At 40.2% G+C, this 17,178-nt stretch overlaps 1 long non-coding RNA gene across 1 annotated transcript in view; it reads right to left on the bottom strand.

Moving 5' to 3' along the window:
- LOC135982424 (uncharacterized) overlaps positions 1–17,178 on the bottom strand; it is a 119,606-nt gene that overhangs the window by 73,253 nt on the left and 29,175 nt on the right. The gene's annotated exons all lie outside the window — the stretch shown is intronic.

Raw genomic sequence — 17,178 nt, 5'->3', positions numbered from 1 at the left:
TGGAATGCAGCTTAGGTGAAAGTGATCACAAAATGGTAGAGTTCATGATTCTAAGGAATGGTAGGAAGGAAAACAGCACAATAAAGATAATGGATTTCAAGAAGGCAGACTTTAGCAAACTCAGGGAGCTGGCAAGTAAGATCCCATGGGAAGCAAGTCTAAGGGAAAAAATATTTCAAGAGAATTGGCAGTTTTTCAGAGACATTATTAAGGGCACAAGAGCAAACTATCCCACTATGTAGGAAAGAAAGGAAGCATGGAAAGTGACCATCCTGGCTTAACCAGGAGATCTTCCTACAGAAGGAAGAATTATGAATGATAAATATATATATAAAATATAAGCATGTAGGGACAAAATTAGAAAGGCCAAAGCACAAACTGAGATTAAACTAGCTAGTGACATAAATGGCGGGTAGGACCATTATTTAATTGATTGGGGGGGGGGGGGGGAGGGAAGAGATACAACAACAAAAATGTGGAAATACCGGATTTGTTTCAGTGAAAGTGAGGCAAGATCTGAGGCTAAAATAGGTGAAGAACAAGTTAAAAATTACTTAGACAAATTAGAGGTCTTCAAATCAGTAGGGCCTGATGAAACATTCTTGAATACTCAAGAGCTGATTGAGGAGATATGAGTTTTTGAAGATAATTGCTAATGGTTCATAGAAGATGGGAGAGATTCCAGAGGAGCAGAAGAGGGCAAATATAGTGCCAATCTAAATCCAGGGAATTACAGACCAGACATCTTAACTTCAGTATCCAGAAAGATAATGAAGCAAATCAAGCAATCCATTTGCAAATCACCTAGAAGATAAGTAACAGAGTCAATGTGGATTTGTCAAAAACAAATCATGTCAAACCAACCTAATAGCTTTGACAGAGTAACAACCCTTGTGAATAGGGGACCGGGGTGGGGGGTTGGGGGGGGGAAGTGGTAGATGTGGTACGACTTGACTGACCTTATCATCAAACTGGGGAAATATAGCCTAGATGGAGCTACTATAGGTGGGTGCATAACTGGTTGGAAAACGGTTCCGAGAGAGTAATTGTAATCACCAGTGGCCCACAGTCAAGCTGGAAAGGCATATTGAGTAGGGACCAGCAGAGATCAGTCCTGGGTCTGGTTTTGTTCGATATCTTCATAAATGATTAAGATAATGGCATAGAGAGTACAAGTATAAACTTTGTGGATGATGATACCAAGCTGGGAAGGGTTGCAAGTGCTTTGGAGGATAGGATTAAAATTCAAAATGATCTGGACAAACTGGAGAAATGGTCTGAAGTAAATAGGATGAAATTCAATTAGAATTCAATGAAATTCAGTGTTCCTGCCTAAGTGGAGTACTATCAATTGCACACAATCAAAATGGGAAATGATGCCTAGGAAGGAATACTGTGGAAAGGGTTCTGAGGGCTATAGTGGATCACAAGTTACATGAGAGTCAACAGTGTAATACTGTTTTTTTTTTTTAAAGTAAACATGATTCTGGGATGTATCAGCAGGCGTGTTGCAAGCCAGAGATGAAAAGTAATTATTCCTCTCTACTCTGTGCTGATAAGGCCTCAACTGGAGTATTGTGTCCAGTTCTGGGTGCCACATTTCAGGAAATATGTGGACAAATTGGAGAAAATCCAGAGAAGAGCAACAAAAATGATTAAAGGTCTAGAAAACGTGACCTAGGAGGGAAGATTGGGAAAAAAAAGTGTTTGTTTAGTCAGGAGCAGAGAAGACTGGTGGGGAGGAGGGAGGGACATAACAGTTTTCAAGTACATAAAAGGAGGAGGGAGAAACGTTGTTCTAGTTAACCTCTGAGGATCTGACAAGTAGCAATGGGCTTAAAATGCAGGAAGGGAGGTTTAGGTTGAACATTAGGAAAAGCTTCCTAACTGTCAGGGAGGTTGAGCACTGGAATAAATTGTCTAGGGAGGTTGTGGAACCTTCATCTTTGAAGTTTTTAAGAGCAGGTTAGACAAACACCTGTCAGGGATGGTCTGGATAATACTTAGTCCTGCCTTGAGTGCAGGGGGCTGGACTAGATGACCTCTTGAAGTCCCTTTCAGTCCTACACTTCTATGATGTTGAAAAAAATTATTTAAGGTCTGGAGAAAATAAGTCACAATGACAGAAGATATGCTTTAGCCAAACAAGTTATTGAGCTGAAAACTGGGGGGAACTAGGTGAAGCATAGCAGCGTGTGAGATACAGGAAGGCCAGACTAGATGATCCAAAAGTCCTTTTCAGCCTTAAACTGTGTGAAACTATGGGGCCTAATGATCAATAAAAATCCTAGATTCAAAAAAGATCTTTTACAGCCGTTGTCCAGAGATTCCCTTCTACACCCTCACCACTATCTTCATATCAAATTACTGAAGTCTCAAGTCCAATTTCTTAAACAAGGAGGAAATATTATTGGCTTTGTGCCCAGAAGCCCCTGAGAATTACCTACAGATATGTGGCTTTTTATCTGTCACAGACTCTTACCTCCCTCCAGTCTTTGTAGAGAGAGACTGACATCATCCACAGTGAAATCTAACAGGAAGTTTAAGTCTCTGATAAGCATGGTCCCTGCAGGAACTGTCACCTGAGGTTAAGGTATAGTGTTTACCCAAGTTCCTATAAAACCCTACCATATTTTAGAAATCATTTCCTTGACTTTCTAAATCCTCAAGGAGCAGTTTCTAGAAAAGCACTTCCATATGGCAGTAGGCTCAATGGGAGATTCAACTGGCCCAGGCTTTTCTCTCATGAATAATGTAAAGATCCCAAGGTTATACTTACATTTTGAAGATTAAGGTGTACACAGGCAGTTTTCCTCTTTATGCCTATGTACTCCCAATTCAGGAAGTTCCACAAAAGTGACCAGCAGAGTAAATGTTATTAGTTCAAGTTAAGCATTTTCATTCAAAGGGTCAGCTGGAAACAAATACATTGTGGAAATCTGAGACGGCAATTTCTCAAAAATCCATGAGATGTTCCCTTTCCACCCACAACAGAAGAGATAGGATCTAAGGCTGTGTCTACATCTGGAAGGTCAGGAGTTGCTCTGATAGCTACTTATGGATTCTCTAATGTAGACAAGGCAAGGCCGGGCCCAAGATCTGCCTTCTCAAAAGGAGACCACCTTATTGTTTACTAGTAATATTTCATTTATGTGCAAAGACGACTATACAAAGACCCCCCAGGCATAGTCTGGCAAGGAGCTCTGAGTCATATATATTTAGATTCACTTCCTTAAGACTCTGTGTAAATGGTTTGAAGTCAATGACTCAGAGCTCCTTGCCAGACTATGCCTGGGGGTCTTTGTATAGGCGTCTTTGCACATAAATGAAATATTACTAGTTTATATACACACACATATACATATATATATATACACACACACATACACACACACATATATAATTTGTATATCACACAATATACAAAAACAATTTAATATTTATAATCATGCATTCGATGGAAATAGCAAATGCAGTAAATTTTTGCAGCTTCTCTCCCCCGCCCCAAAAAGGAGGTTCAAGTCAAGGAATATCACCTAGCCTGTGGGAAGCAAGAAGTTACCACTGTCATCTCACATTCCAGGTTAATGGGTTACAAGAAATTTCCATTTTGTCACCACAGATTCCAGTAATGATCAGACAAATGCAAGGCCCTTGCACCTGTTATGAGTAAATTCTTGAGAAAAAACATGGAAGGGTAGGTAGTACCCCTTCCTCATTTGCTAAACCACCCTCCTACCTTCTTTACAACACCAGTGGATCCAGGATTTCACCCATGATGTCAGTGGGAGTATTGTCATTGATTTCAACAGGTCCAGGATTCCCCTCCCCTCCAATGTGTACACCGAGGACCAAATACTGTTCTCACTTTATATATCAATGGATTTAATCCAGATTCACACTGTTAAAATTGTAAACTTTGGCCTGCAATTAGACAAAAATCTGTAGGACCCCCGTTTTGTTCGCTGTGCACAAGCCAATATACACACTGAATGAGGCAGGGTCCTGAAGAAATAATAGCATGTGATCATGCAATTAGAGACAGTATTGTAATTCACATGCACAATGGGGCACAGTGAATGATGATATGAGCACTCAAAGGTCAGATAATGTCAAAGTGAAGATTGCACAATTCACAATCTTAACATTCTCAGACTCCAGGGTTTTTAAAGTTGTTTTTCCTAGTACTTTAAAAAAAATGCATAATAAAGAACTATTTCAGAGACACGGTCACAAATTATTCACAGTTTCAGCAGGAAATACTAATGGTACCCAGTAAAATGAGGTCCCAATCCTGACTGGGACCTCTAAGTGATACTGGAATATAATATAAATAATGACTGACTGGATTGTTTTCAGGACAGTCCCCTTCTTGGTCTTACCCACCAAGTTTATTCAGGACAGACATATGCTGTCAAATGGTGGAAATATTAATTCCATCCTTCTCTCTGCTGAAGAAGCAAGTACATAAAATTTAAGGAAGCCCAGGAATAATGGTTCTCTCAATATGTTGTGATAACTGGTATTTCTTTGTCACTTGTTTAGACAAGTTCTTTGTTACATACAAGACTCTCTAGTGAAAGTGGAGAGGAAATGCAAGGAAATTCACCAGTGAATACCACTCCTGGATGATTTTTATAGACCTCTTCATGATCTTCAAAGATGGGTCCTTTACTATTTATATTATACCGGAGCATTCTGACACTCTAGAATCGCATCTCATTTGTCTAAAAATTGTCTTTTATAGCTTGTTTATTATGTACCATAGAAATAAAGAATAATGCTTTATATGTTTATAATAATACTAGATGACTAGCCCAAGCCACCACCTCTGCTGCTTCAGCCGCACTATTTTGTTCTAGTGCGCTAGGTCAAGCAGAGCTAGCCAATCTGTCTACCTATGTTGGGAAGCACTCTGCCAGCTGCTGTGTAGCCATACCCTTAGGTACTTTAGCACATTTCAGCTAAGAATCTCAAAGAACTTTTCGATAATTAAACCTCACAATTTGCCCAGGTGTATATATTATAACCATTTTCTAGATGGGTAAACTAAGCCAGAGAGCAAGGTTAAGGGCCTGATTCCGATTTCATTAGATTATATACTTTTGGAACAGAAAGGTTCTATCTTCCCATATGTTTGTATAGCACCCAGCACAATGGGACTCCCTACCTCATTGGGTTCTTTGGGCGCTTCCACACTACAAGTAATCACTTAACACATTGTAAAACGAAAAGTAACTCCACTTAAAGTGGTGGAGTTAGACTGATGGCAAGCAGGGGTAAGAGAGATTAGAACCATGCTATAAGTGACTTGCTGAAGGTCATACCTCAGGTCACGGTGACACAGCTGGATAGAGAAAATAGAAATTCTTACTCACTCCCTGGCTTTAACCACTAGACAATGCGTCACATCATCTGTGCAATATAATGCAGCATATGAAAATTTGTATTACTGGTAAAGAACTAGTGAGCACAAGGGTCAAAAAAATGGAACAGCTCAATCTCATTCCATTCAGGGTCAGTAGTGGTTATCTCATGTTTTCAGATACAATCATACCTTTAGCTTAATCTAGAACAGATTATGTTAACAGATGTTTTTCGGTGGGGAGTGGGTGGGGGAAGACATAGTATAAGTAATTTAGAAATTAATACCTTCACCCTCAAGCTGATTTTACTCTATTTTATGAAAATGAATCTCAGAACAATAAATTAAAATAAAGCCATTGCACTTCCTCTTAACATAGAAGTAGCAGTTCATGGCATTTCTACTCTGTTATGTTTCTAAATTTCAGGGACATTTTTCTATTCATAAGGCCTTCTGTCTGTTGTAGTTGATGCCATTCTAGTGTGTGTACATCATAAAAAAGTAGTACAGAACTGCCAGAATAAGTAGGTACCAGTCATCCCCTCAATAGAGGAAGTAATGAGAGACCTTGCCTTCAGGCTCCATTAGGCATTTTTAGCCCTGAGCAAGACTGAAAAATGGAGTCTTGCTTCACTTTGGATAAATTGCTGTAGCTTATGCAGTCAGTGATTCTGGTTACCTTGGTAAGGAAGCATACATTTTAAATAGATGCAATCACTGGGGAATGGGGGATGGAGGGTTAACAATTTTTGCCTGAAAGATACTTCCAATGTCTTGCATGTTCCTCATCAGCAGGGGTGCCTCATGCCATCTGGTTAACGGAGTAGGAAAGAAAACCATGACACGACATCTGGAGGATATTAAATGATTTTAAATAGCACATGTAATGTAACCAATATCTTAAAGATCTACAAATCATCTCAGATACCTCATGCTGGGACACTTAAATGTTGATGCTTATGGACTGGATGCAAGGAGCACGGGGAAGATTTTAGGGTTATTTCTAGGGTTCTAGTGTGCTAACAGCTCATATTATTGCTCATATTAATTAACATTTACCTAGTGCTGCAAGAGTAGACTGAACGAAGGTAGAATGTCAACAGAAAATACATTTCTTTATCTGAACCTGCTAACAAAAGTGTTGTGCCTTTACATATTTCTCTATGGGGAAAAAAAATGAGACTGTCACTTGTAGACTGGAAGGACTGTGACTTAGTTATTGTGTGTCATCTACATATGAAATTAGTTTAGGGGTCTCAGTCTAGCTGCCTTTGAGAAAGTGTCCATCATATGGTCACAACCTTCTGTTACTACCTACCTGGGCTGAAGCTGAAACCAATTATTTACACAGGGCCAAAAGTGTTCCATGTACTTTACAGACACACACACAAAAGGTACAATTATCTTTTACTCCGGGATGTCATGTAATTGGGGTTCAGTAAAGCATACCGAGTGGTATCCAAATACCACCTTTTGCACCTTCAGAACGTCCGCAGAAGATTAACCTTTTCTTGGATCATGAGAGTGAAAAACCCTTTCCTGAATTTCAAAAAGGAAGGCTAAAAATCATTGTTCTAATCAAGTTTTAAAATGATACATTTTGATCACAAAGAGGCAATATACGTGCTGCTGTCCAGAAGCCAGCATGTGGGTAACCTGGCAGAAGGCAATGTGATAAATTCAGGAACTGAATGAAATGACAGGAAGACTAGAACTGAGAGAATGGCTCAATATATAACAATTGTTGGTTTTTACAGGAATATTTAAAAGGAAGAGAAACATGAATGGACCAGTGGCTATTTATGATGGAGGTGAAAGTCATGGCTCCATGATTCAGGTTGAGTTGGTGTATTTAAAGGAAAACAACCCGTAAGTCTCACTAGCTGAGGATGAACTACAGTGGATGAACAACAGTACAAAGCAGAACAAATTGATGCTTACCCCCTTTCTCAGTGCAAGTTCCTATCTCCCAGCATTCCAGATGCTGAAAGCTCATTTGGGAAAAAGTCTAAGATCAACCAAAAGGGATTGTGAAGTCATCGTGAGCTTGTTTCTAAGGAACAAAAGGCCAAATTCTGCTGTCCACAATAACTCCTCTGATTGAATTATTCCAGATCACTTCCTGTTTAAGTGAAAGCAGAATAGGGCCCAATGTCATACCTCCCTGAGTGAAGAACTGACAGAGCTATTTCCACACATATAGATGAGGCTCTTCCACCATTAAGATGAGGAATTTGTGCCACACAAGAAGAGCCAACAAGTGCTGCTCTTCACACTGGCATAAATCCAGAGTAACTGTTGAAGTCAGGGGAATTACTCCAATTTATACCAGTGTGAGCAGGATTTAGTCACTGGTAAAGAGGAGCTAATGATGTTCTTTCATTTCAGTGAGATGCTATTATTGAATAAAAAGTCAGCATTGACATCCTAGGTCAGGGGTCGGCAACGTTCGGCACGCAGCTCGCCAGGGTAAGCACCCTGGTGGGCTGGGCCAGTTTTATTTACCTGCTGACACGGCAGGTTCGGCTGATCGCAGCCCCCACTGGCCACGGTTCGCCGTCCCGGGCCAATGGAGGCGGCGAGAAGCCGCGGCCAGCACATCGCTCACCCACGCCGCTTCTCGCTGCCCAGATTGGCCCAGGACGGTGAACCGCGGCCAGTGGGGGCCGCGATCAGCCGAACCTGCGGCGTCAGCAGGCAAATAAAACTGGCCCAGCCCACCAGGGTGCTTACCCTGGCGAGCCACGTGCCGAACGCTGCCGACCCCTGTCCTAGGTAGTACATTTTGATGTGTCCAAGGACTTTGCTGTTTTTTATATTTTATATATATATTTTTTTTTTCTAGAGGTGTGAGATTTCTAAAATGCACCAACATGTTAGGTACTAACTGGCATTTGTAGGCCCTGCTGGCATGAATTAAAAGTTCCCTAGTGCACATCACTATACTTTTCTGGGGTGCATATTTATCTTTGCATATTACTTTCTTATTAAAGACTTTTACTATTTAGAAATACTGCATAATAAAGCACGATGCCTTCATCCCAAGAATTTGAGGTTTCCGAGTTATTTATTAAGTGAATTAAGGCCTATAAACAAGTTATTTTTTCATACTGAAATTCTCAAGACTGTCATAGCATGACTGTTGCTCATATTAACACAGATAATATTTTAGCCTTAATTTTTTTTCCTTTGACCATTCAGAATTCTTTGTATGAGAAAGGGCTTCCTGACCTCTACCTCTGGTTACCTTTTAAAACATCCTACTTATGACCCCTTGTCTTTTCTATCTTCAGGAAAAGATAGCACTGCCAATAATTTCCATCAAGCAAGGTTCTGAATATTTCAGTATGGTTTTTTCCTTAACTTTTTCCCCTCCAAGTGTATATTTTCCCCAGTGTACATCTAATTTTATTAACTTGACTGTAAAGCTCTTACTTGCTGACCCTGTGAAAACCCTTATAGTCCATTTAATGCCATTTTCCATGTCTTGGGACACCTCATAACATAGTCAGAAAAAGATAACAAGATGTTCTTGCAGTATAATACAAAGTGCTGAGAATATTCAGAATATTGCCAATTGTCGATGCCTGGAGGTATCAACAGAACAATTTCCATCATTACCTTTGGAGTTAAAAATAAACACCAAAAATATAATTTTTCCTATTGTTTAAAGCTGAGAAAAGATCTCTTCTATAAAAAGTATCAGCTCCTTCATTTTCTACTATTATTTAGTTTTGAGTATGTTATGGACTCAATATGCAACATCATTCTTAAAGTTGTTCATAATTCCTTTACGTTGAAGTCAACACCCAGCAGAGTTTAAAGACATAAAATACTTCAAGTCTCGACATTTATTCAAGACTCCCAGTGTTTTCCTTCCAAAAACAATTCAAGCATTTATTTCCTGAAGGTCAACATGACTGGATAAAAAGGTGAAGGTCCATAAATAGGAACATCAATTAAATTTTTACTGTTATTATGCATGCCTGGATGAATTAAATATTATTTCAAAAGTTTACTAAATAGGAGACAGTAAATAGTGTAGTCTTTAACCTCAATGTGGCAAATTGAGGTAAACCCAAGGTGGGGGGTTTGTTTTGTTTTTACAAGTATCGAGTGTTCTAAATCTATTTAGATTCAGTGGATACATACTGATCACCAAGACATCGCTAACTATACATTTGGACACCTAAATCAGGTAAGATATTCAACTTGAGTAAAACACTAAAATACTGCTAAATTTTCACTACACAAAAGCAAAAATTATTCTCATAGCTTTGCATAAAAACTTTTTAGTCCTGTAATGTATTAAACGATCAGGTATATCAGCATCATAGTGACCAATTTCTGCATTGTGAGATTAATTTGTCTTAAACTACACTTTGCTATACTGTTAATCACAGAGTGGTGGACCCTGGTATTTAATATTACAAATATACAGAATAGGCTCCTTGAAAATTGCTTCGTTTTGTCGGGCAAACAAAACCACAAAGGCTGAAATCCCTGTTAAATATTATGCAAATCCCTATAAAAATGGGCATGGATGAAATAAAAGACATTTTACTTATTAAAATGCAAATTCTGGCTCCTGAGCCTCTCCTGCGCAAGTTGACAAAAATCACTGTGTCCTGAAATATAGTAGGGGAGATTTGTTTTCCCTTATTTTCTACTATACTTCCTTTTCCTACCTCTTCGCCCTTCCTATAGCTATATTTTGGTGGTTCCTCTTCCTTCTCTCTTTCAGTAGGGGTCCCAGAGTGCTCTGTTGTTGGCTCGCTCCTATCTGTACACCTTTGCCAGGTGATCACATCCTCTCACCTGGCTTTAGTCAGTCATCATATGGATGAGTCTCAAATCTGCACATCCATCCCTGACCCATCATCCCTCCATCCAATTCCACATTCCAGCCTGTCTCTCTGACATCTTCTCTCCCCCTGGAAGTTCCACCATCAACCCAGACTTAACATGGCCCCAAAACACATCCATTCTCCCTATTTTGTCACCATTGACCATACAGTCAATCCTGTCACTCAGGACCATAGTTTGGGTGCTATTTTTGACCGCTTCCTCTCCCTTGCCCATCAAACCCAGGTTATTTCCACATCTTTCCACTTCATCCTTCTCAACAGATCTAAGATCTGACCTTTACCTTCTGAGGACAGAGCAAAATCTCTCACCCATGCCCTCACTTCCTGTTCTGAATAATACAACCTCTTCTCTTCTAGCCTCCCTGTCACCGCTGTTGCTTCCTTCCTTTCATACAACATTCAGTTGTAACCTGCCTATTTTCAATTGAAATGTCTTTTTTCCAGTTTTTTAAAAAAGTGAAAATAAAGAATTTCTTAAATTTCATTCCATTAAGTACTTTTTACTCTCCAAAGTGTTTCTCTAACACAATTATATTGCATTCCAGTCAGCAAATTTCAGCAGTTGAAGGGATTTGACTTGATAGCTTATTTGAAAAGTAAGCTGCTCATAAAAGAATGCTTGTTTCTGCTGTTCCTGTGATATTTCTATTGTTTATGGAGGTGGAAATTATTATTGTCAAGAACGCTAGAAACCTACAAAAAATTGGTTGTTGAAACATCATGAAGGGAATCACTGTTTTATCTGTCTGGCACAAAAAGTTGCTGATGCCTCCTGGGAAACTTTGGCAAAACAGTCCCTCCTCGTTCTATTGTTTTTTTTTCCTTTTTACACAAAGAAATTATGCAAATTTTCTGAAGTAATAAAATAAATGGCAGAATAGTGGTTTCTTAAATTTCATCTGCTCCTGCTGCTTGTTCTGCAGCTGGAGTCAGCTCTCCATTTGTGACACCACACTTGGTTCTGTGAAGATGACTGATTTTGCAAGGAGAGGTTGTGACTTTACCTGGGAAATAAGCAGCAGCAGGTAAACTCATCCTTTTTACAAAAAGAATGTCTCCAATAATATAAAACCTCAGATGGAGAGAAGTGTCCCAACACCACCAAATATTCCAGCACAATGAGCAGAATGATCCAAGAATTACATTAGCTAACATGGTGACCTTATAATTAAAAATTGAAATCATCACAGCCCATCTGATCTATTGAGCTAATAATTAGCATTGCTGGTGCCATTTGTAGGGGCGTCAATAAAACCCACAGAGAGCTGTTTGTTTTAAAGATGTCAAGGCTACACACAGCCTTATTAAATCAATACTAAGTCATGGTGACATAACATCCCCTAGTACCTGCGGGCACAAATATGTTAATGAAGCCTGCAGGCCCAGTGGGCCAGAAGTCTGTGTGCAGCTAATTAGGATGGAGCTTAATTTTGCTGCAATCCCAACTTTCTCACAAGATTGGGCTCACTCACCCATGCCCAATCACAAGCCCCATTCCAGGGTCCATTTCCAACCTTTCCTGCACCTCTGCATATCTCAAACCCACATCTGCACCCAAACTTCAGAGTTGGGTTGCCAACTCTGAGGTACAAAAACCCGGGAGATGAGAATGGACAATCTGGCTCAACTGTGGGAGGGCAGAGCTCAGTGCCACTTGGTCCCTCCATGCCCCACAAACTCTGTTTGAAATGGTGACACACTAAGGAGTGTAAGGGGAGAGTGTTGAGCTATTGACGGGCTCTGCAGACCCCGGCCTGGCCCCACATTCACCACCAACACCACTCACCTAGGCTTAAGTAGAATGCTTGGGTCTCTCCCACAGGCAGCATACCCCAGACCTCAATCCAAGGCAGGCTGTTCTTCATCCTGCCCCCATAACTCAGACTCAGTGGAGGACCAAACAAAGAGTGATCCCTTGTACATAGAAGAAATGTGGAGGGAAAAGATGGGCCAAGCCGGGGAAAGGGAGGTGCAAAAACTGGGACTTAAGATTCACAGCTTTCCCAGGACACACACACAAAAGGATGACGCTGGGAAGACCTGACCATTGTCAACACAACTTTGAGGTAAGGGACTAAGACAAAACTAACTTCTACCATCAAGGACTTTCATCACAAAACGTCAGCAAGGTACATGAATGTTCCCAGTTGAGTACATATATACAGCTTTCTCAGGTATCTGAGTCAGCGTTGGACAAATGTACCCCATTCTCATGAAACAGGCATGGATGGTGTGAGGATTTGGGAATCTTTCTGTACAGTTTATTAACTATGTGAGATTATGAATTCTCCGTATCTGCATCAGGCTTCAAACACCATTTTGAATGTGCATCTCATTGCCTGTTTGCCCCCCTGTTGGGCTGAAGCTCCAACAGGTAAAGATAAACAACTGACCATATAGGATAGCTGACTTTAAGTACCTAATCATTGGAAATCTATTCACTCTAGTCAAGAGACTGGCCCTTGCCCAGAAGGGCTGGTTTAAGAGGGCAAAGTTGCCTTGGTAACAGTCACCTGGCCACGGTTTGTGCTCATGTGTGGAAGCTGGGAAGGGTGTCAATGGACACAAGGGGCTGAAAGTTTTAAAAAGGCAGAAGCTGGTCTGCTCATGGGCCATTGTCCTCTGTAGATTATAGAATATCAGGGTTGGAAGGGACCTCAGGAAATCATCTAGTCCAACCTGCTGCTCAAAGCAGGACCAATCCCCAGACAGATTTTTGCCCCAGATCCCTAGATGGTCCCCTCAAGGATTGAACTCACAACCCTGGGTTTAGCAGGCCAATGCTCAAACCATTGAGCTATCCCTCCCCCTCTGATCCATGATGGAGAAACAACCCAGTTTGTGGCAGCCCACGAGTCATGCAGTGAAACAGAAATGACCCTGGACAACCTAAGGGACACTGAACCAGCCCAAAGAATGCCCTGGAGTGAGGAGGGAACTGAGGCAGGGATGTGCATGTAGTGTTTACTGCTTTATATGGTCTGTACTTTACATGATTACGTAAAAGAGCATAAATGTGTTAGACTCTATGCAAAGCGTGTGTTAACTACTTCACAGCTGCTGTGTGCCACTGAGAGCTTCATATACCTTTTGAGAGACAGTGTGTTTAAGTACCAGTGAAGCCAAGGGACCACTGATGCACCCAGAGGGGTTAGGCAGATAAACAGTGGCTTCCAGCTCTCAGAAGGGGATTCCAGATAGAAGGTCTGTGCCTCAAGTATGCACTCTGGAACCCTGAGATGGGGGCAGTGCCTCGACTCCATTCATGCTTGAGGGGCTTTAAACACCAGGGGAGATCCAGAGACACAGAGGCTTGGATTCTCTGCACAGCAGGCCTAGGAAACTGCCAGGTGGGGGTGCTTATTAGAATCTGTACAGATAGCTCTAGAAAATCTGGCCAACCCCATCATCTGATCCTGAAACATTTCCACCTTTCTACTAGCTCTTCTCTGATCTTTATCCTCTCAGATAGGTTTGTTAACATGAGGCTTTTGTGATTAAGGCATTCGTCTGGGACTAAGATCACTTCTCAGCTCTTCTGTGGACTTCCTGTATGACCTTGAACAATTTGCTCAATTTCTCTATGCCTCAGTTCCCCATCTGTGAAGTGGGGATAGTACTTCCTCCCTCCCATCCTTTGTCTTGTCTATTTAAATTGTTCTCTCTGACTATCGACTATCTCTGATTATGCATATATACAGCACCAAGAAGAATGGGGCCTTGGTCTCAGTTAGGTCTCTAGGCACTACAGTAATACACATAATAAATTATAAAATCTTTGATCATTGTCCTTGCAATGTATTTATTTAAGGATTGCCAGCAGAATTGCCTCCAATGCAGGACTACTACATTTCAACACAAGGATTTCTATTTCAACAGGACTTTTGTCATAGCTCTTCATTTTAGTAATACCAGTTTACCTCCCCTCTCTATGGAGAATGGAGTAGTTTGACTGTATTTTTGACATAATAGTGTCCAATTTGCAGATATCAACATTTGGACTCTCTCCTAAACTATTAGGAATTGAGCATGTCATTAGAAATTACAGTAAGGTCTCACATTGATCAGTTGACTCCATTTCAGACTGCATTAGTGATCACTGTAGTTTAAGTGATTTAAGATCACATTTAGTTTAGGTTACAAAACCATGAAGGTTAAAAAGAAAACACCTTGAGTCATCCTGGACCTCTCACCAAAGTGTAGAATAGGCTGACTCTTCCTTAATGCCTGTTTAGTCTTGAAAATGTAATAGAAGTTGGCAATGAAAAAAATGTTCCTCCATTTGCCATAAACAAATGAGTCATTTGAGTGGAGCACTTGACATTTTCTAAAATTTAAACTTAATTACAATGAAGAAACCCCATTCATAGATTAACCCAGACTCTCAAATTAGTAGTTGATCTAGTCATTAGAAACTGTTGTACTTAGCAACTTTTGTACTGTTTCCACAACTATTATATTTTTGGGAGCGAGTGATGGGCCTTTAAGGGACTTTTTTCCTATTGTAAAGGCATCTTTGCTGAGGAGCTGTCAATCCAAATATGGATTCCAAGGGGTGGGTTAGCTGTTGTGAGGAGACAGGAGAATATAAATCTTCATGGATATAAGCTGCACTGTCAGATTCATCACTCTACAAATTAACATCCGCATAGTCCTGCGGAGTGGAATAATCAATTTCTACCTCCAAAATTCTTTGGCACAGAGGCTTAGCAACTGTACTGGTTTCTGCATTTGCCTTCCTAAGAGTTGGAACAGAATCAGTTACTAGGACTAGCTTAAGACTTGTAGTTTTCCCTCTAATTCTGTTATTAACTGCTATCTTTCTCCTCCTCCAGCCTTCTCCTGTTCCTTCTCTCCTATTTAGCACCTCAGGAATTAACTAGTATACTGCCTAAATGAAAACCAAATTAAAAAAAAAAAAGGAAAAAAAAAAGCCAGACACACCTTCAAAGAAGCATCACACTAGCGCACCACTGCTATATCAACTGTATAAAACACAGCCAGGTTCTTATCTAATACAATATTGATAATTGCAAACTGGAAACAGAAATCAAGAGACAAAGCACAGTATAAATCCAAGGATGAGTGTCTTTATAATCAATGTGTCAGAAGAGAAATTGAAACCTTTATTCTTCAGAAATTCTGGCAGCCTGTTTCACTGTACAAAATACCAAAGAAGTTCAAGAACAATACTATTTCTGAGAGCTTGAGAAACTAAGAAATATTCCGCAAAAAATAAGCCAGGAAGAAAAATTCTTCAACTTTTGGAGACAAGAGATGGCAGAAAGAGCCTTGGGATATATGAAAGCCTGTCACCACATCAAATGAACAATAATACAGAATGGACACATGGTGCACCCTCCCCTCCCCCTGCCCAGGCACAGATGCTGTGTTAGCATTGGCAACTCTTGTATACCTTGTCATGCCAATAAAGTTACTGAAAGCGAAATTGAGATTAAATCCTCTGCAAAGGAAGATATAGACTAAATAGACTTCTTTTCGCACCTGCCATTACCAGATTCCACTTTTTAGATAGCTGCTATCAACATTTCCACGTGAATGGGAGGAATCTCAAACACTCCTGCTCAAGTTGTTGTATGTCTTTCTTTCATACTGGTCTTTGCTCATCAGGTGCTTGCTACCTGTTACCCCGGGTACTTAGAACTATCCACTGGAATTGTGGTTTATTTCACTCATTCTTGGCTATCCTTCAGGCACTATTGTCCCCACTCTCTATTGATTTCTTTCTTGGCGCTGACCAGCATTTCTCTTCTGCATCAGGATAAAGCTGACACTCCCCATTTGCTCACACTATAGACATATCTGAATACAAATATGTTTAAAATGTATGTGCTTGATATTGGCCAAAGTTTTCAAAAGTCACTGAAAATTCAGCATGATTTTGGGTGCCCAAATTGAGGCACCTTAAAGGCGTCTGATTTTCTGAAAGTATAGAGCCTACGCCCTCTGAAAATCAGGTCCCCTTTAAGGTGCCCTAGGATAGACACTGAAACAATTCAGACCTAAATAATTATTATTAGCCATTTAAATAGTCAAATTAAACAATAACATCATAATACCAAGCTTGTACATAGCACTTTTCACCAGTAGATCTCAAAATGCTTTACAAAGGAGGTCAGTATCATTACCCACATTTTACAAATGGGAAAACTGAGGCACAGAGAGTTGAAGTGACTTGCCCAAAGTCTCCCAGCAGGTCAGTGTCAGAGTCAAGAATAGAACTGAGTCCCAGAGCAGTGCTCTATTCACTAGAGCCCACTGCATCTAAGGCAGAATTATCTAGATCAGGTTCTTATAGCATGAGGGTTTCACCATAGTCCATTCCCTGCCAATGAAGAAAACATTTTTCAGTGCTTGGTCCAGTTTAGTTTGAAATAACACAAGCAATAGGACCTCCAGCACTGGAGAAGACTGTTCCATTATCTCTTGGATCTCACTATAAAGACAATTTTTCTGCTAGTCAGGGTATGTTTTCCTTTTGTTTTACTTTCTACACAGCATTTTAGGTTTAGTCAATTTATCAAATGGTTTTCAACACAATCTGGATCTTAGATGCTGATATTTTACTTGTACTACTTTATCTTACATTCAGCCTGAGGACAGAATCAACACAAATATCTAGGAAAAGCACAAAGTTGGAATAATATATGTTTTTTTGTTTGCCCCTTGTGATCCACATCCAGGGAAAAACAAACAATTTTCACACAATAAATCCCTCTGTGTATCTGCTGGAAGTATTCTACCTGTGACCTTTTGTGGGTTTTACAGACACTTAAACCGCTCCCCCTTGCTCCACACATAGGAGGAAACTTTTGTAATAGCTGTGGGAATCTTTTCTTTAAAGAACGAAAACATCATATAGATTCAGTTTCAAGGTTGAGTTCCTAATATTAACAGTACCTTTTTGACAAATTGACTAAACAT

The sequence above is a fragment of the Chrysemys picta genome, chromosome 1 (genome assembly GCF_011386835.1).
Source record: "Chrysemys picta bellii isolate R12L10 chromosome 1, ASM1138683v2, whole genome shotgun sequence".
Classification (NCBI taxonomy): domain Eukaryota; kingdom Metazoa; phylum Chordata; order Testudines; family Emydidae; genus Chrysemys; species Chrysemys picta.
Note: the sequence above shows the minus strand (reverse complement) of the source record. Positions and strands in the feature narration are given on the sequence as shown.